The sequence below is a fragment of the Pteropus alecto genome, unplaced genomic scaffold (assembly GCF_000325575.1).
Source record: "Pteropus alecto unplaced genomic scaffold, ASM32557v1 scaffold65, whole genome shotgun sequence".
Classification (NCBI taxonomy): domain Eukaryota; kingdom Metazoa; phylum Chordata; class Mammalia; order Chiroptera; family Pteropodidae; genus Pteropus; species Pteropus alecto.
Window position 1 is genome coordinate 7,469,543 of NW_006439191.1, and position 20,593 is coordinate 7,490,135.

Here is a 20,593-nt window from a genome sequence, read left to right on the forward strand (position 1 = left end):
TATTTATAGATTTCTGTACTAGGATTACAAAAATGTTAACTTTTGTTTAAAGACCTCCCTGTTCAATTCCACAAGTATTGTCAAAAAATGTGTTACCCAGAGGATTACTTGTGGAAACAAAGCAAATAGCAATAGGAAATATTCAAGCCTGCAATGCCTGATCTTACCCAGGCAGCAAAATCATGGCAAGGCACTGTGTGCGCGCTCTCTCTCTCTCTCTCTCTCTCTCTGAAATCATGGCAAGGCACTGTGAGCGCTCGCTCGCTCTCTCTCTCTCTCTCCCCCCCATATCTATCTATCTACATGTCTATCTACACATCTATCTACATATCTTTCTATCTATTTAAGTTTCCTAAAAAGTATGCTGCAAAACACACCCTCTCTTCATTTACCCCGTTTCCAATTAAAAAAAAGAACTTAGAGAATACTTTCATCCATCTCAAGTCTCAGTTGCAAATTTCACGTGATTTTTAAGGAGATAAAAAGTTTAATAATTATTCCTTACAGATCCACATTATATTTTGAAATACAAGAAATAGATATTATAGTTAGTTAACATTTTATCTTTTCTTAATCATTAATTCAGATTCATAAGAGAAACATTTTCCTTGATTTTTTCCAAAATTTCTCCTCTATCAACTTTTGATCTGCTTATTTATTATTACTGTATATTAGAATTGGCATATTTTAATAAGAACACATTATGGATTCTCTCATAAATAATGCTCTTAAGAAAAAATAATCAATAATAAATCCCTCACTTCATAGTAGCCCAATACCTTCTCTTCATTTTTTGTTATTAATTCCCACTTAACCCTCTCTCTTTCTGACAATAAATCTTATTCATCCTTGTATCCATTAAATAATTGAGTGAGGGGAATCCCAATAGATCTATAGAAGAGACATTTCCAATAATTTTATCCTTTTTATATTTGATATGTATTAATGAAAATATATTTTAGTTTTTGTGATCAATTTTGCAGTTATTTATAATAGCAATATTCACAATGAGAGTTAAATCTTAGCGATTCTTTCAAATTCCATTGAAATATTGTGTACATCAGACAAAAACATACAAGAGGATTCCTAGTTTTTCCAAAATTCTTTTAGAAGATATGCCAGAAAAAAAAAATTTGTTAAAGTTCACAGTCCTAGTCCATGTGTGTAATGATTCAGAGTAATTAGAAAAGAAATACTGAAATGTTTACTATGTAGCTTCAGGATACCTAGATAATATGGCTAGTACTATTCCTGATAGGCTATATGTTTTGAGTTGGCATTGGTTTCTCTAGAAATAGGGATGCATTTGAATAGAGTGATTTGCATTTTCAATTTTCTGGTGACCAATGCCTCCCTGTATTTACATATCTGACAAATGCTCAGGATGGTCAATTGTTCAGTAATAAGGAAAATCTTACGTGATTGTATAAACATGCTGCCCTAGAACTTGACCTCCTATTGCACAGTGAGGCTGATTTCTAAGAGAAATGTACCCACTGGGTCTTTCCTGGACAATTCATCATATATTATTATGCAAAGTAAATGCTGGCAATAAAAAGGTTGGTTAGAAAAAAAAAATGGAAAGAAAAATAGAGGATTGGATTCGTTTCAACTTTTTTTATTTAACTTGTATTCTGTTATTTCCAAGTTTCTGTTTGGAAAATATGAAATGCCAACATTTTATATAATGATGTCATGGCTATAAAAATCATCTTTAAAATTTTTCCTTTGAGTTTTAGTTTAGTTAGTTCTGCAAGAAGCTGAATCGAGGTACTTGAATCGGATCCCAGACAAAAAGAAAGCAAATTGCCACTGCCCACCATCTTAAGTAAAAATTGAATGTTTTGTTTTTCAGTACCAGATTTGAAGCTAAATAAGATCAGTTTTTAAAAGTGCATTTTCTCCTAAGATTAGACTTCGCATTAAACACATTATAAAATATCAGAAACGTTAAAGTTAGAGTCAGTCAATTTTGGCCGAGTACGTGGATTTTTAGTGAGTTTCTACCGATACGGTTTTGAAAATAGCTGGATCGTCTTAACTGTCACAGTACCGTCTAAAGAAAAACTCTATCAGGAGCCAATAAAAAAGGCTAAAGTACAAATATTTGTAAGTTTTTCTTGTATAATATGGATCATTTGGTAAGATTAAGAAGTGCTGAAAGGGATGTTTTATTTGTCTGAATTCATATCAATCTGGGCAGTTAAGTCACATTAATCTCATCTAAATATGATAAGGAGAAAGAAGTAGAAAAGGAGAGAGAATAAAACCTAAGAAAAACGTTCTCCTATTCTGGGAGTGACGGTTAGAGAAGGACCTGGGACGTCCTCAAAATCTATTTATTTCCTGCATCAAACTTCTCTATGTCAGAATGAGTATCTCCTCACACTGTGCTTGTATCTGAAGGCCAAAGAATAACTGGAACTCAAAGATAAGGAGAGCGTAAAGAGGATTAAAATCTAAGGGTCGTACAAACTAGACAGAGACAATTCCCAGCTGTGGGGACCAATCTCGAGCTTGTGACCATGAGTCACAGCAACAATAGTAGTCAGAAAGACCCAGAAAATAAATGACTCATGCCCTCCTTTCTCAATGAAAACTTGAGTGCACACACATGCCAGTTATTGGGTTAAGCTCTAAGTATATACTGAAGAGAAGTAGTCCTTACCTTCTAAGAGATTATAATATGGGGCCAGAGACAGACAAGTAAACAGTCAGTTACAACATAGGGACATAAAGAGGGTGTTTGTAATGAATCAGGATCACAGAGGATAGACATCGTTCCAGTTTTGAGGAAACCAAAACAGGTTTCCCAAAGAAGGTGTGATATGCTGATCGAATTCTGAAGACTAAGTAGAATTTAGTTATTAAGAAGTGTAGAGGAGAGGGAGGAACAGAGAATTGAGGAATTACAGAAGGAGAGATCGGCCTATGCAGAGGCCCAGAGGAAGAGAGATTATTATTGCAGGTGAATCGACTATGCTTTAGGATGACCTATGAGGGGTTTTAGGTAGAAGAGTAATATATATGGTCCAAATTGACCTCTCGACATGTACCTCTGGCTGCAGTGCACAGAGAATAGTTGGGGGGAGCCAGACTGGAGCAGAAAGATGTTTGGAGACTGTTGAATTAATTCCTTCCTTTTCTATTGTCCAAAATTTAAGAACCTCAGTCTGGGATTAATTACCCATAAAGTGGGGATTTCAACCACCCATTTAGAAAATATAACTTTTCTGCCCACCAGGAACTACCTTTAATGGATTCTGTTTATCTGTATCTCTTAGCTTGGGCTGCCGTAACAAAAAATCACAGACCGGGCGGCTTAAACAACAGGACTGTATTTCTTCACAGCTCTAGAGGCCGGAAGTCCACGGTCAACATGCTAATGTGGTCGGTTTCTGGTGAGAGCTTCCTTCCTGGTGTGTAGATGGCCTCCTCCCCTCCGTGTCCTCACAAAGAGAGAGAGCAAGCTCTCTGGTCTCTTCTTGTAAGGGCACCAATCCCATCTCAAGGACCCCACCCTGATGGCCTCATCTAAACCTCATTATCTGCCAAAGGCCTCAACTCCAAATACCATCACGTCGAGCATTAGGATTTCAACATATGATTGCTGGGAAGACACAGTTCACTCCATAGAATTGTAATAATTGTACTAATACCATATAGCTGAGGTATTGATTATATAACTAGAATCCTACTAAGTAATCTCTCTTGGGGGGAGTTGCAAGTAATCTAGGTCTTTCAGCTATGAAGAGAACATGGTCTTATTCCTCATCATCTTTAAATATTTTAGTGCTAGAAGATGGTTTCTTCAGATGGCCATTTATTTTTACGTAGGATGTAGAATAACGAAGTGCATGACAATAAACTCCCCTGGAGTTCTACAATGTGCTGATCTTGAAAAGAGAAAGGTATAGGGCGCCATGGAAACATCAGAGTCAAAGTCAAGGCTGGGAGTTGGGATCGAAAGAATAACTGAGAATTTGGAAGAAATTCTTCACTTTTTTTTATCACTTCATCCAATACAGTGCTCTATAGTTTATGAAAGACAACAGCATGTCAATGGATAAAGTCTTTTAACATCAAATAAGAAACAGATAGACAGCTAAACAATATTGTTCACCCTTTATTCATCTGTTTAATCATCTATTCAATCAACAAACATTTCCTGTGCACCTCCGCATATAAGGCATTCTCCAGACGTTGTGGGGAAGGAAAGAGGACTTGCACAGCCATAGTTAGATGTCACGGTAAGCATCTCCGAGATAACGATTCAAAGTAAACTTCCTTCCCCTTTAGCAACATTGAAAAACATCTGCGTGGCGTTCACATTGAACTCTTTTCTTGTGAATTAGAGAAGCTTGAACTTGACTGAGTAGATAGTAATGTCAAATAAGTGATATTGGGGATTAAAATGTGTGTCACGATCTAGTACAATACAGGAGAATAATACCTCCAGGAAAATGGCAGATCTGGATATTTGCTCTCTGAAGCCCACTACTTAAAAAGTCCAAGAATGATCTATCTCAAGAGTAGATGTTTCTCCTGAAAGAAAAATGATACGTATCTGCCAAGTAATTGGAGGATGCGCCTCCGTGTGTGCGTGTGCGTGTGTGCACGTGTAGAGTCTCTACTACTTTTCGTTTCTGAAACACAAGAATTCTCAGAGGACCATTTCCTGACACACTGAAATTCTCAAAAAGGTTCCCGGAACAGCACATGACTATAACTTAACACCATGTTTTAGATACTGCCCAATAAATGTTTGCAAGGCAGCAGTAAACCTTGTTTCTAATCGTGGGCTTCACGCTGAGCTACTGAAGTGCAGAGGAAATGACTGGGCGGGAGGGGAGGCTGGTACCCAGTGTGCGGGGTCCATCATTCCATCGCGGACCTTCAGAGGCCGGTTCATTACAGAACCTCTGAGGAGGTTCAGGGGCCGCCCTGACTCCCTCCTCGTCACAGGCCACCCGCTTCCATCCTTTTTAATAACCCTGAGTATGGAAGCACTTGGCAAGGCCATATATGAGATAGCCCGAGGTATGTGACCCATTGGGTTGAGGAGCTGAAAGTCGAAATGCCTTGCAAGTGTACTCAGAATAATAAAACAGTGTCCCTTCAGGCTGTTTTTCCCAACAGTCCCACTGCTGCTGACGTGAACCAGCTCTGTGAGCGCCCCCGGCTTCAGGTGCCAACTGCAACCCAATACGCTTGAGATTTGAGAACTTAGTTTTCTCAAAAGGTCGTAGAAGCATTTAGACATTAGGCAGAAGTCCACCTTTTAAAAGGGGGAATAAGTTGTTATTATTATGCAAACCATTTTCTCTGCATTGGGGCCAGGCACTCTGAACTGATTTGAATTTGCTAAAAATTAAAGCGACAGGTTGGTCTCTATTCAAGTAAGGAAAGTTTCGAAACTGAGACAGAAATTCGAGCCATCACGCTTGGCGCTAATGCCTAGAAAAACATATTGCACAGGATTCGAAGCAAGTTTATCGCTGCGGTTCAGGTATGTACCCAGCAAAGTCAAACGACTCTACAGCTCTTGTTAATTCCAAGTATACCATCTGTCACTAACCAGGTTAATAAGATTAGCAACTGCACACGTGCATGGTTTTGTTTTCTGACGAGGCTCTCCTTACTTTTAGAAATACTCGGTTTCTTTCTCCTCAGAGACTGTGCTCTTCTGAAATCCAGCTGAAACGACCATTCTGTTCTTTTTAGTTTACAAGATGTGAAGAAGGAGGAAAATAAAATTTAAAACAAGATTTTTCTTTATGATGACTCCCTATGCTGCGGCTAGATTGTGTAAACCATGCTGGTAGGAATTGTGTCTTATTTATCTATTCCTAACAATAAGAACGATATCAAGAACTTAGTAAATGTATAAGTCTATACCTTAAATGGAAAAAAAAAATGGCATTTTCTATTACGCAACTTGCTGTGAACTGTTTTCTCATCGGTGAAAGGGGATAATGACATTCAATTTACAAAGTGAATCAGTGGGGAGTGTTTTTTAACTATAAGAAACAGAAAAACCTGAATGATCTTATCTTAAGGAAGTGTCTCAGATACAACTGAGTCTGGAGGTAGATGGCTGTGGGCGTGACTTCAGGGACACAATAGCTGACAATTTTGCAGTTGTTTCGATCTGTCCTTAACGACGTTGCTTCACAGCTGGACAACGGCCGCTAAAGTCCCAGATAGCTCATGCAAGGCAAGCAAAAGGAGGAAGGGGGCAACAAGCGTCTGTTCCCTTTTATCAGTAAATTGAAACACTCTCCAGAAACACTGAGCAGATTTCTGCTGTTGTCTTCTCGGCCAGAACCGTGTTACACGGCCACCTCTGGCTAGGAAGGAGGATGGCAATCAAGAAATCGCGTAGATCTTTATGATGGGAGATGGTGATTTATTATCTGGATCGGGCCACGTTTTCTCTCCAAACAAATTAGGGAATCCAACAGCAGGGAAAAAAGTGGGTTAGAAAATGGCAATTGAATAAGCGCTATAGGGGTATATAATAAAGATTAGGAAGCATTTGTGTAAAATATAACATTAACTGGTATGCAGTTAGTGCTTAATAAACAGGAGGCATGATTTAAACGATCACAATAAATTTAAAGTAATAAGTAAGTAGTAAAATGTAATCTAAATGACTTTGTGAATATGTGTGTTAGTGCTGGGTGAGTATGAGAGCTTTGTTTTTATTTGCGAAAATGTTAATGAAAAAACATACTAGCGTCCATCTCTATAGAAGGAGATTCACCTTTGGAGCTGACTTTATTGATTTTGGGAAAACAACTAAATGGATAAATATACGTATGTCAAGTGTTCGTACCGATTCGTTCCAGGAGAAGCAGACTCCTTAGGCAAATGGAGCCCTGTTGTCACTCCCATATATCCACTGATATGTTCCCTTGAGGTTTGCTGAAGAGGGATGAGCAAATTGGCTTTGAAAAACTGAGAGATCTACATTCAGGCTTTCTCTTTGATGTCGAGAGTTAATGAAGTATGTCAGTTCGACCATTGCATCTTGAACAGGTAGCCAGACTCGACCCCAAGATCTAGATTTTCTAAGAGATAAGAAACTGAGCTGATCCTAGAACCCCTCTTAAACCAGCTTCTTGGAAGCCGGCCGTGGCGGCTTGGAGGAAATGACTATGCTTATAAATTGAAAGCACACTGAGTTTGTGTTGAAGTATATGACACACGCCATCAGAGAAGAAAGGTCCTTCCTCCCTTGAAGACTGAATCCTGTTTTCCCAACGAAGGGAAAGGTAATTAACAAGCCAAGAGGGTGTTTTATAAATACACAACGAGCAGTATAAACAATCAGTCCTATAAAAGTTCAGGGGAGAAAAAATAACTTTCCTATAGAAGGAGCTTAAAGAGTTCATGGAGAAGACTGAGTTTGAGATGGGACATAAATGATGGTTAAGACTTTCGGGAATGAGAAAGGAAAGGTAACATTCCAACTGGAGGAAGAATGTGAGCAGACAAGTGGATGTGGGATGTGGAAACGGTGGCTGAATTGGGAGCATTCTGTTAGGGATCGATGGGAAATATTGGGAAATGCAGGTCAGCTCTCGGAACTGAATTCTCTGCTGAAGAATCTGGATTTTTGTCCTTTTGATAATAGGGAGTCTTCGAAGAGTTTGAACGTCAATGTGAAACGATGAAAGCAATGTTTAATGTGCTGGTAGGATGACGGATGGTGTAGCTTAAAGAAATTTATGGCACAGAAATGAATCGAAAAGCCTTTTGATGCTTAAGATAGGAGAGGTCACGGTCTGAACTTGGTGATGGCAATGGGGATGTAAAGGAAGGAATCAATGTGAACAAGATCACAAAGAAAAATCTTTTCTAAGAGAACTTAAAAGGAGAGAAGTAAACAGTGACACCGAAGTTTGGAAACCGGGTGAATGGAAAAGGGCTGAATCTGTACTTTATTAGTTAAAGTAGACTCACTTCTCTGCCCATTGGGCCCGTGTACATAATAGAGTTTACTCCTTGCCCGGGTCAGGTGGTTTTATTTAGCAAGTTGTCTCCTCCAAGGTTCTCTGAGGACTTAAATGCCTCCGTGGTGTGGTTCCTCTATGACATCAGGCGTCACTGTCATCTGCTTCCAGCCAGCAGAAGAGTAAAGCTCGTGGGGAAATGAGCGTGGGAGGTTTCCCTGAGCACACATCGCTTCTGTCCTCAGTCCAATGGCCAGAACTCAGTCACACTCCAGACCTAACTGCAAAAGAGTCTGGGACTCACAGTCCAACTCTTGTTTTAAAGAACAGCCAGTAGTCTCTCCTACATTCACTTTATGAGAGGAATACTTTTAATAAAATAATTTGTTTTTACATAAAATGATGCTATATTTGTACCATTTTTTCTGTTTAAATTTTTCTGATATGAAAATCTTCTCCCCAGCCCCCGCCCCCCAAATTTTAATTGGGCCTACGTCACCGTCATCGCTTCTTTTTCAAAAACATATGAGAAGAGACTGCCTGTTTTCTCAGAAGCTCATCGTAAGGCTAAGAATAGTAAATATAGAAAATGATCGTGTTGGAAAGGGAATTTCGAATAAGATCTATTCTATTTTTAACCATGAATTCGATTAGATCAGTAATATATATTTTCTGCTAACTGCCTTTCCAGCTATAAATGTTAAGCCTAACCACATAACTTGACCTTCAAGGTTTTACACACTGTGATGTCAGTCTTTCTGGCCTGTCCTTTCTCCATTCCCCATTACATACAGCTTCACTGGAAAATAGAGCAGCATTGACTATTATGGTACCAGTAAACCCTAGAACAAAATTAAATAATGAGAAGTACCTTTAACTTTTTTTTTCTTTTATGTTAGGTATTAATGAAAACCTAGTTTAATTTTAGGAAGTAAATGAGATTATGTGGTGTGATTCTACACGCAGCGCATGTGCCTTTTTGTCCTGCGAAGTTGACCGGCGCTGTTTGAAAAATAACATCTATGCTGTGGCTTTTGTTTTATTTGATATCGAAGAATTTCTTGCTTTCTACAGTTGAGGCGTGTTCAGGGATGAGGTCGGGTGTGGCTGGTGGAGGATGTGGATCAAAGAGAAAATTTGGAGGGAGTCAGAGAAGAGATTTTCCCCCAAAAAACTAGAGTGAAAAGCAGTCTTGTGTGTCTGGAGCCAAACTCTGTTTTGTATGACTTTTTTTTTATTCTTAGCTTGCCACCAAACTCTCAACTCCCCGACTTCGGCAATAATTACTCCATACCACAACTTCTATATTTGTAAAATAGTGAAAACAATAGTAAATACTTCACAGGACTATAATCGAGACTAAATACCGTAGTTTAAATTAAATGTATGTCACAATACCTGTCACGTAGTACAAATTCCATCAATGTGTAAATGGCTTCTATTAGTACTCAGAGAAAACAAAAGGAGAGTGCCTCCAAATGCCTTTAAAATCACCACAAAGAATTCATATCCTTTCCCAAATCTATACAGAACCTTCTCTAATGAAAGGCCTGAGCTCAAAGAGTACAGTTAGTTATCATTCCTATGGTGATATGAGATGAGAAAAATGTCCCGTGGGAGCCTGCCTTTAAGTCCAGGATCACCAAGGCAGGCAAGATGCACAAGAAAGACAGACCCAAACGAGGTCTCCAAGCTAAGAATTTACATTTAGTTCAACAAAAGAGATAAATGCATTTTTGTGGTTTACTTCTTGAGACCACTGGTATGATGAGTTGGCCCATTACATTTGTTTTTGTTTTTTTTTTAAGAGCCTCAGAAGACATTATCCAGGGAACTTTTCAATCCAATCTATTTGCGATTGCATCTTCGTTTTCAAAGAAACTATTTTGGGAATTGTCGGTTTAGAGTTCCAGCTCTTGGTGTTGTCAAAATTAAGTAGATAGAGATACTGGGCAGGATGTAACTGAATCGGCTAATGGAACTCATGTGTCGAAGAAAAATTACTTGACAAAAAAGAATTGAAAGTTGGGCGGAGGGGGGTGGCGGGAGGGAATGGTCATGTGATGTAGAGCATGCCTTAATACCTCGGAGTCTGTAAAGATTTCATATCGTCTTCTTTTTTGAAAGGAAATTAAATTGTAGTAAGAGGTTATGCTTTCCTAAAATAGTAGCCATCTTCTTGTTTATTTTTAATTAAATTCCATCCAGATAAAGGATCTTCATCTTCTTTTATATGGGCTTGCTGACTGCTGCCGCTTCATGGGCCAGATAAACAAAACACCTTCCAAATTCGATCCATTTGGGATAGCTACTTTGAAAAGCAGTGTTTTAAGAATCAGATAACCCGTAATATCCTTTGGTAAGGAGAGAGAAGTCCCTATTTATTTTGGTAACTGAAATCACCTCTGAAGCCCGAGAGAAAAGTTACCAAACCAGAGGATTTAATCTCACTCTCTGATGCTGGCTCTAACAAAAGAAAGCAGCCACCTGAATGCCATTTTAAGGACTCTGGGGGCTCAGTGCCCTTTCAAATAAGCAAAAAAAAAAAAGCAACAAAACAAAAACCTCTTATATGCACTAGCCCTGCGAAGATGGTCACAATTCTTACATTCGTTCGTTCGTTCATTCATTCATTCACTGTCACTGAGCTCTGATTGTGCACAGGGGACTGTGCTAAGTGTTAGCAACACAGTTCCGGCTGTCGCGTGCTTACGCTCTGACTGCATTAGGCGACTGCTTGATCAAAGGGTACTTTCCAGAGTGTGTCCTATAAAACAAGCTTAGTGTGTGATATTAAACTGCGATCTGTGTATAAAGTAGGGGATGCTAGGAACAAATAAACTTGGGAAATACGACGTTAAATACCTTTGATACGATCTTAATTTCTTCAGTCCTTCCTAGCATCTTTAATATGCCCCCGAACTCCGTCGAGTGACCTAGGCAGAGAAGCGCGGATGCGGCGGGTCTGGGCCAGGCCCACCGCCCAGCACGCCCGGCCTTCTCCATCGGCACTTTCCACTTCTCCCAGTATCTCTGCGCTACTTCGGTTCTACCATTACGTCTATTTTGTCTCTTCATGCGCCGTATTCTTTTAGGCTATACGAGCTCCCATTGCTTGTACTGCTTGGAGACAGTACGAATGGAAGAAGAGGCATGAGTTTGAGACTCAAAACAGCCAATTCAAAGGCGGATTCTAAATCTAATTTTATATGAAGAAGAAAATTTGCAATGCATAAAATCCTTACCTACCCCAGAATCCTATTCTGGAGGGCTGAATCTCTCTGACTTAAAATAAACTGTATCAATTTATCCATAGAAAGAAATGATCTGAATATCCTTCTCAAAACCTTTAGGACTTTTCTGCAATGTTAGATGAATCCTTTTGGACTGAGGAAGTTTGCTGTGATTCATTCTGCTATTTTTTTAAATAAACTTTTAAAAAAACAGCTTAGATTTACAGAAAAGTTAAGACTATCATAGAGAGAGATCTCATATACCCGCCCACCTGGTTCCCCTATTATTAACATCTTACATTATCGATACGGGACATTTGTCACAACTAATGTACCAACATTGATAAATTATTATGAACTGAAGTTTATACTTTATTCAGAGTTCTTTCGTTTTCACCTAATGTCCTTTTTCTGTTCCCAGATTCATCCACGATACCCCATTAAATTAGTCATCATGTTTCTTTAGAGTCTTCTGGGCAGCGACAGTTTCTGTCTGTTCTTGTTTTTGATGTCTCTAACAGTTTTAAAGAGGACTGGTGAAGTATTTTGTAGAATATCCCTCTGTCCGATGTTTTTCTCATGATGGGACTGGGGTAGTCAGGGCTCTTAACTGCTCTGCAAAGTCCTCATAATTCCTACCCGACAAGCTCAAAGCTGTGCCAGACCATAAAGGCTCGTTACCCTTAGGAAAAAGACCAACCATTCCCACTTTTTACTCATCCTTTATCATCCACAGTAGTCGGACAAAGTTCACAGTGGGATGATTTTCAGCAGCGAGAGGATCAGAGATCTGAACCAGGAGACTTGGGGCAAAGACTCCAGAAAGGAAGAAGCTCAGCCGTTGAACTCCAAGCAGAGCCACATGAAGTCACGAATCAGAGTCACTCGCAGTGTTGAAATTTGATTTGTTACCCCCAGAGGTTTCAGAAGAGCCTCGTTCAAATTTAGAAAATTCAGAGTTACGACATTTAGATTGAATTTCACCAAAAAAAAAAAAAAGAAAAGAAAAGAAAGACCTGAGAACTAGTAAGAGCAAAGGTTATCATTTTAATATTTACCCTAATAATCTGTACTCTATTTTGATTGCATCCTCTACTTTTTCGTAATTCTGAACAAAGACAATCGTATTACAAAATCAAGGATCTTTTCAACACATTTTTCCATATGCCCCTAAACTGGAGTTGGAAACGGTTCTTAGAAAGTAGAAATCGCCCACCCACTTCCCATAAAATTGTAATCTACAGTTTAGTTCAGAGCAGTTCAAACGTTGATTTTGCAAATCCCAGGAGTAGCCTACCCATAGCCGACTTTTCTTTCTCCAGTGACTCGCTTTATAATTTGGTAATGTTGCCTTTGAATGAGTCGGTTTGCCAATCGTTAATAAAATGCTGACCACCTGCAAAAGAAATATTAAAGTGTCATGGAAAAACACATCCCAGAAAAGGAAAAAAAGCACAGTAATGAGAACCATGTATTTTTCCTCACCGTGGCATCTTTTTTTTTTTAAGTACAAAACCCCAATAGGGTAAATTCTGGGTTTCCGAGCTTTGGGAATTAATTGTGATGTTGGATTTCATAGACGTAGACGTAGCATGCTTTTTCAAAACAGCCAGAATAATCTAAATCCATTTTGAAATTTTTATTCTTGTAGGTTCATTCTTGTAATTTAGAAATACATCAAGTATTTCTAAACAGAATCCACTTTAAGCAAACACCCTCAGGGAAATCTGGGCTGGTTGTGAAATGTGGATTTTTTAAAATAAAAGTTCAAGTGAGAAGTAAACAGTTTGCTTGGACATTTGACATGGCCAATAAACCAGAAATACCTCCCAGTACGATCTGAAACATTTTACAATTTTGGTGAACGGAGTGTAACCTAAAATTACTAAGGTAATAATTTTAAAAGGCAGGATTAAGCCCAATTTATGAACTATATGGGTCAAGTAATCAATCGAACTACAGAACTGTCTGAGGTAAGTGGAGTGGGTACAGAATGGATCGTTGGCTCTTCAATCTCGTGGCCTATCGTGTGTTTCAGAGTGAAGGTCGGCGACATCCCTGTAAGAAAGTCAGACCAGATGTGAACAAGATGAGGACCCTACCTGACAACAGTGGGGAAAAGCATGGTGTCCGGCGTTTCAGGCAGCCACTTGACGTTCTGAAACAGGTACGTACTTCACAAGGCTGTGTCCTTTAAGCAGTTTTGCTATTAAAAGTGCACGATGCTTATACTACGCTGACATTAACTACATGATGACCTGCGGATAAAACCCGGGCCGGGGCCTTAACCCCAAAGATTCGTATTCATCCTCAAGGCCATCAGGAAGCATCTAGACATCCTAAGTACTAGAAGACAGATGAGTACTATTTGTCACGAGTGTATGCAGGGCGAAAGGGAACTTGAGGAGGAATAACTGGAGGAAGACAGTGGCAGAAAGAGGGCGAGGGGAATGGCAGGTGAGTTAATTTCTTGACAAAAAGGTAGATTTAGAAGGCGACTCAACACGATGTAAATAAAGGAGAAATTTAGAGTGTTATGCGGGTACATTTTATTATTATTCGTCAAGTAATCGCTTATATTTTTGAATACTGCTGTCACCAGCAAAGATTTGATTGTGCCCTTTCAGGATGAAAGAAAGGTTTGTGACATAGTCTTTTCTAAAGTGGTCAGACCACTCTGAGCTTCGAAGGACTCGCTCAGTGAGTTACCACAGCCGGCTCTGCTTGACCTTTTAGGATTACCTATGTGCCATTTTCTCCACAAAAACGACCTACCATTTTGAAGATGTTTTCTGGAAAGTGACAAAGAATAACATTTTAAGATTCCTGAGACTTCATGGCAACTATTCAACTCTGCCATTTGCAAAAACAACCACAGAGCATATGTACGTAGTTGTGTTCCAATAAAACTTTATTTACAAAAACAGACAGCAGAGTGGATTTGACCTACAGGTTAATTAGCCGGCCCCTAATCTAGAGGATCGGAAGCTTTGTGTTTTAGCTTCACATCAGCTTCCTTCCTGAAAGATGGCAAGATTTGCCAAAAGGCAGTAGGACACAGTAGTAAAACACACGCTGAACACAGGGCAGGAGAGACACACCACAGCAGAACAAAGGACATGAAGTCCCACCTATATCACCTGTTCCTTTTGTCCAGAAGAAAAGAAGTGGTGATGAGACATGTAGAAAAAAAAAAATAATAGTTATCAAAACGGTAAAAGCCCAGCCAATTACGTACGAACCTGAACATAAAACAAGAATAATTTTTTTTAAATTAATAATAAAGGAGCAAGAATTGACAGCCAGGATCAACTTACGACACCACCTAAGATGTGCAGATAACTATTTTGCCCATGGAGAAAGCTGAGGAGTGGGGGAGATGGGGGTGCATCCTTCTGTCTGCGAGTCCACAAAGAGAGCAGAAACTTGGTCCCGGCACCCAGACACCTTAGTAACTTACAAATTTTGGTGCAGATATACCAAATATTAGTCATGTTTAGTCATTCACTTATTCAGTCGGTAACAATTTGCTTAGTCATAAAAAACGAAATGTACGAGCTTGCACAGCATCCGTCCCTCCCACAAGAACCCATGAAAGAACATGTATTCATCAGCTCACCAACCAGGAAACCCCCAGATCGCACCTTGAGAAAGAGCAGTCTAAAATTTTCCCATGGCCGTGACTTTGCTCAGAGTTCGTTCTGCTCGATCACTGCTCCCTGCCCCCCGCCCCCGGCTCTCCTCACTCTACGCCTCCAGCACTGCACATCGTACCACTACTGTCGGGGCCCAGGCAAGCTCTGCGTCCTCACAAAGCATTGCTAGACAGTGTCATTTTCTGCTCTTACCAACCGGAAGGAATTTGCAGGCCCCTGTCCCCACCCAAAATACCTACAGGCCTGTGCCTGACCCTTCGTTTCATGGCATTTTTGACGTTCGGCTTTGGGTCATGGTTATGTGTGTCCATGTTTATCTCATAAGCTCCTAGAAGCGAGTGGCTGAACATCATTTAGCTGTGGTACGTCACTGAGCGGTGGTTTGAGCAGAAGCAAATATCAGACACATAAATGAATGTCTTAGTGGGATATACAAAACCGTTACAACATGTGACATCGGCGCGTATGTCATTCTCCATAGAGTAAGATCGAATCCTAATCATTTAACTAGACAACTTTATTCTAATTTATATACTTATTTACCAGGCATATATTAATAATAGTAATTCTTTATACAATTATAGAGTTTATGGAGAAATATTTTAGGTATTATTTAACTGGAATCTTATAATCTTGCAAGGGTGTCAAAAAAGACTAAAGATGAAAATCTGAAACTCAGAGTTTAAATGGCATTACTAAGACGCCATGCTTAGTAAGTGGTGGAAAATAAACTTTAGGAGCTTATGGAAAGTAGAAATAGTCTTTCTCTCTCTTTCTCTCTTCCTCCTTTCCTCCCTCCCTCCCTCCCTCTCTTTCTCATCTCTCCCATTCCCCCTCCTCCCCTCTCCTTAAAGATTTACAAACTTTTAGGTAGAAGACAAATTCTATCTAAGCGAACCTCACCCTAAGAAAATAGACTCTAAAGTATGTTATGTTTTCACTGAAAATAATTAGGATCACTATATGAGGCACTAGATTTATTGGAAGAAATTATATGAAGCAAACTTTTATTTCTGAAAATTTAGGCGTGAAGACAGACTCATGTAGAAGAGTTTCATTCCAGATCATTATTGCTTAATTACTCTTATCATTTAATAAAACTACAAACTTAGCGTTGAGAATTTAGATTGATCACCACATTATTCCAAATGAAAAGTCAAATATACTAGGCTCTGATATGAAACTTTCTGAGATAAATTTCGAATAGTTTCAGGTGATTTAGATTTGGTCAAAAAAGTACAGCCATCCGATACCTGATACTTTCAGTGAGCCCGACCTGGAGAACTGAAGACTACGTCACCTTAGACATCTCTCTGTCAAATCGATTTCTCACAGTCACGGTGAACTGGGTGCATTTTGTGTCCCTGACAGTTTCATATGGACCAGGCCAGGAATGGGACAGTGCAGCGGTTGTCGGAGAATGGCAGAGTTGGAGGAGGACAGTTTCCTTACATGTCCAGGTGACACCCACATACTGACATCATCACTCCCTCCATTCATAGCAACAGAGACCACAGCGAGAGGGTGTGGAGCCCAGGCTGCTGCTCCATCTGATCATGGCCCTACTTCCTGCTGGGCCAGGAAGGACCGCCTCTCCCCTTGGTTTGGGCTGACATTTAGGGAGGAGCATGTTAGAAAGAGAGCTGAGGTGGACAGGTTCAAGTCTTCCTTCCCCAGTGAGTAGTGTGACCTTGGCAAAATGACTTGACTTTGCTGTGTTTGGTTTCTTACATATAAGAGAGGAATAATGATATAGCTAACATATATCGAGGGCTTATTATAGAACAACTATTCTTCTAAGTGCTTAAATTATATTAAGTAATTTAATTCCTACAGTGTGTGTTATCATCATTATCCCATTTTATAGATGAGAAAACTGAGGTACAAACTATTTAAGTGATTTGCTTAAGGTCACAGCTAATAAATGGCAGAGCTAGGATCCAAATAAGCAGTGAGATGCCTAAGTCCTAAGTCTACCTCTGTGTTTTACTGGCTGTAGTTGTAAAGTTAATACAGTTTAATTGTATATTCATCTGTATGATTATTTGTCTAAAGTCTGTCTTCTTTGCTAGACTAAAGTCACCTAACCTTGTTAAATCAAGACAGTTATAATGGCACCTACCTCATTGAGTTGTTTGTAGGATTTGGGGAGGAAATACAGAATACATAATGCCTTTAGCATAGGGCCTGGCCACAGGAAGTGCTGGATTCCAGGTGGCTCATAGAATACGTACTCAGTGATCAGATGCACTTATCTTGTGGTCGCTAGTTTTTGATCATGCTTACAAACACGCCATCTCCTGTCTAACTACGTCATTACGCCTCGACCACCTTATTTATTGCCTATATTCAGGTAGTCCAGAAGAAAAGAAAATTTCTGAGACAATTAAAGAAAGTTCTTACTATTTCAGAAAAATTCCACAGCTCCAGGGGTCCACTCCCATTATGGAAGAATTTTCTCCCCACTGAATAATCACTCTAAAGAACGACTAAAAATTGCTTTTCTAGTTCTATAGTCGTAAGATCCACGCAGTAGAAACTTCACGAGAAGATTTCAGGGCTCAGTTATGGCAAATGAGCTTAATTAACATAGCTGACCACCAAGTCTCACAAGTGAGTGTTTATACTCTTTTTGTGGGGGGGGGGCTGGGGGGTCATAGCTGACCACTAAGTCTCCCAAGTGAGTGTTTATACTCTTTTGGGGGGGGGGCTGGGGGGTGCTGTGGGTAATCTGGACTTGTTTGTAGAGCAGCTGAGACAAAACAGGAAACATGACGATGGCCATACACATACTTCTGTGCTTCTGACCCAACGACCTGGTAGATTTGTCCTAAGAGAGAAATGAGGACGGGGTTCTGGCATCCAGCAGTGTATATACCATTAGTGTTTTATTTATATATATGTGTGTGTGTGTATGTATGTGCGTATATATATATAAGAACCGTACGATTGGTTTTTTGCTTTTGTTGGAGGTTTGCTCAGAGGTGGCCGTCACCGTGTCGCAGTAGAAGCGGCAGCGAAGCGGTCGGGTCAGCAGTTATGAACAAGCATGCTGCGAAGGCCCCTTCGTATTTTATCTCCGTTACCACAGCGACTCAGTCAGGTGGGTTCTTTTAGGTCCTTATTTTATGAATGAAGGTGTAAGTCTCAGGGGAACTGATTATCCAGCCCAAGGTGATGTGGCCAGAAAGGGGTATCACATCGCTTCAGGCTACTGTCTCCCAATCGCATCGTGTTCTAAATAATCATTAGCTTTATGCAAATAAGTATTAAATGTCCTCCCACTCGGTCCTATAGATGCTCTCGATATTCCCTGTCCTATGAGTAAAAGCCTTCTTCATCGATGCTGCCGAAGCTGCTTCTTACATGGGATTTCGTAGCTCTTGCATCCATCGGTTACAGCGTGAAAATTTACCCAAATGAGGTTTCTCCTCCTTCTTAGATGCCAAGTGCAGTCGGACAGACGGGAAACACGGCAAAAAGGAATAGACGTAGAGAGAGAGCAACTATGACTTCGGGGGCCTCCTCTTTTGAAAACGTTAGGTTTTGCGTGTGGGCTTCTGAATTTTATTTGCAGACGCTTTACAGAAGTGAAGCACAGGCCGCCATCCCGCGATGCCAGCCCAACGAGGCTTTCTGGAGCGTGAAAGGCAGTATTCCTACCGGGGTTGCACTGCGGTTTACGAAGGTGAGAGCTGGAGCCCCCTGCAGAGGGTGACGGTGACTCCGGACGTCACTGTTAACATCGCAGGTGTCAGAGAGGGGTGGCTGAAGGCGACGGTCATCAACCGGCCACCGAGCTCTGCGTCAGTCTTTTTTTTCCGTGACCGTGTCTCTTCTGAGCTGCCAACCGGCATTACGACTGCTACGGGGACTCATGGGCTCAGAAAATTTCGAGTTTTATTTTCCATTTTAATTGTGGTTTAAATTTATAGGAAACCCGGAAATGGCCAAATTTTCCATTTAAAATAGCCCGGCAGAGTTTGTGACCCAGAACAGTCTCTAAACACAAAAATCCCAAATTAGTTTTCTCGTGACTTTGGCCCTTAGGCAGGTACTGGCTATAAAAGGCTGTGTGGCCTTGATGGGTCTGCCTGGGAACACACTTTCAAAAAATTTCCAGATCTTCGTCCTGCCATGACGGTCGGAAGATTTTTGGCTTCCCTTCGAAAGCCATAAAACCAGAAAGCAGATCTGAGAAAAACCCACAGCTGCATACATCTGATGACAGTCTTCAACGGATTTCCCAGAGATAGGGAGCTCAGCAAAACCCGTACCCCATGATGTCAACACACACTGAACCTTTCCTCCCTGAGCCAGTGGGTATTCTGCGGAAGATTTAATCCATCTGTCCCTGATCTGCTTACAGTTAACTCATCAAAAATGCCGTTTGCATAAGCGTTGCCAACGTTTCATGGGCTTTTATTTCTTGGTCTTTCAAATGGATGCTGGTGGGAGTCAAGTTTTGCCAGGCAAATACAACTCCCAAGGTCTAAGTTATTTCTGAGACCAAGACTTTGTAAATTTCAAGTAGCTGTTTTAACTATCACTGACAATAGTCTTTATTTTCAGCGGCGGTGTATCTCCCCGTTAAAAGTGTTGGAGAAAAACAGCCTTTCATCACCCCGCAAAGAGTAGGACCAGCTCTTTGCCAGTCTCCCCACTTCTTGTGTTTTCCACCTTAAGGATTTAAAATCTAATAAGGATATTGGACACAGCCCCAAGTGACTACAATACGTGGCATAATCTCACAGTGTATCAAATTTAAATCCATCAGTTTAACATTCAGAGTCTTCCAGACGACTTACCGTCTTCCTCTTCTGCATACAAGTAAGTTTTTCAAACTCATCTTCCAAATTGCAGGTGTCTTTTTTAATTTCACTCCGCCCGGCTTATTATTCTGCCAATAGTTTTACTGTAGCCTTAGGTATAGAGCGACATCTAGGTGAAGACTAGTCTAGCAGAGTTACCAACTGGTAATCGTGTGTGTGTGCGTGTGCGTGTGCGTGCGTGGATGTTTATGTGTTTGCTTACACAGCAAGAAATCTGGCTTTATCAGGGAGAAGATACAGTTGCCAGCATTGGGCCTATTTTATTTCTGAGGGAAAATAAGTCAATGTTTCTTGGGTCGCTAAGGTGGAACACTGCAGATTGTTCACCAAACTCCTCATTATGGATCGCCATATAATTTGCTAAGAGAAAAGGACGAAATGGGCTTTTTAGGGGTGGAAAGACCTAAAGAGAGGGGTAGAAATAGACAGCAGTGTATGTATGCCCAGTGTGAACTTTGTGTCTCATTCATGATCCTGGCATGTGTGAAAATATATGTGTGATTTCTATACCTGAGCATCAAGACCATGTATGCAAATCTTTGGACTATCGCATCCAGCGACACTTGCGTAAGAGCCCCCATGCCTATTTTGGGGTTGCCTTAGGGTGCTCTTTGTAACCCAAGCTGAAGCCAAGGGGTAGTAGACACCCTTGTATGTACTTAATATGAACTCTCGAGCCCATTCAATAAATACGGGTTCAGTGGTATTCAACTAACTGCGTACAGTTTAATGGGAAATTCACTTATACATGAAGTGTAAGCCCCGCCCTCAAGAAGCTCATGGCCGTCTTGTACGTTGGAACAGAAAACCCTGGAACTAGAAAGTACTGGAAAACTCCAAGAGTCTCATTGTTTAAATGAGAAAATACGTTGCAGAGGTGATGTGACCAGCTTAAGTCAAAGTTCCGTCCAGAA

The 20,593-nt window shown here is 40.4% G+C and overlaps 1 protein-coding gene across 2 annotated transcripts in view; it reads left to right on the forward strand.

Moving 5' to 3' along the window:
- LYPLAL1 (lysophospholipase like 1) overlaps nt 1-20,593 on the forward strand; it is a 191,482-nt gene that overhangs the window by 143,691 nt on the left and 27,198 nt on the right. Inside the window, exons 8-11 of one of the 2 annotated variants that reach the window (XR_003047552.1) lie at nt 13,230-13,358; nt 16,219-17,460; nt 17,820-17,950; nt 18,290-19,677. The gene's annotated coding sequence lies outside the window, so the exon portion shown is untranslated. Of the gene's footprint in view, nt 1-13,229; nt 13,359-16,218; nt 17,461-17,819; nt 17,951-18,289; nt 19,678-20,593 lie in introns of those variants that run through there. The other variant, XR_003047551.1, reaches the window with a different exon arrangement.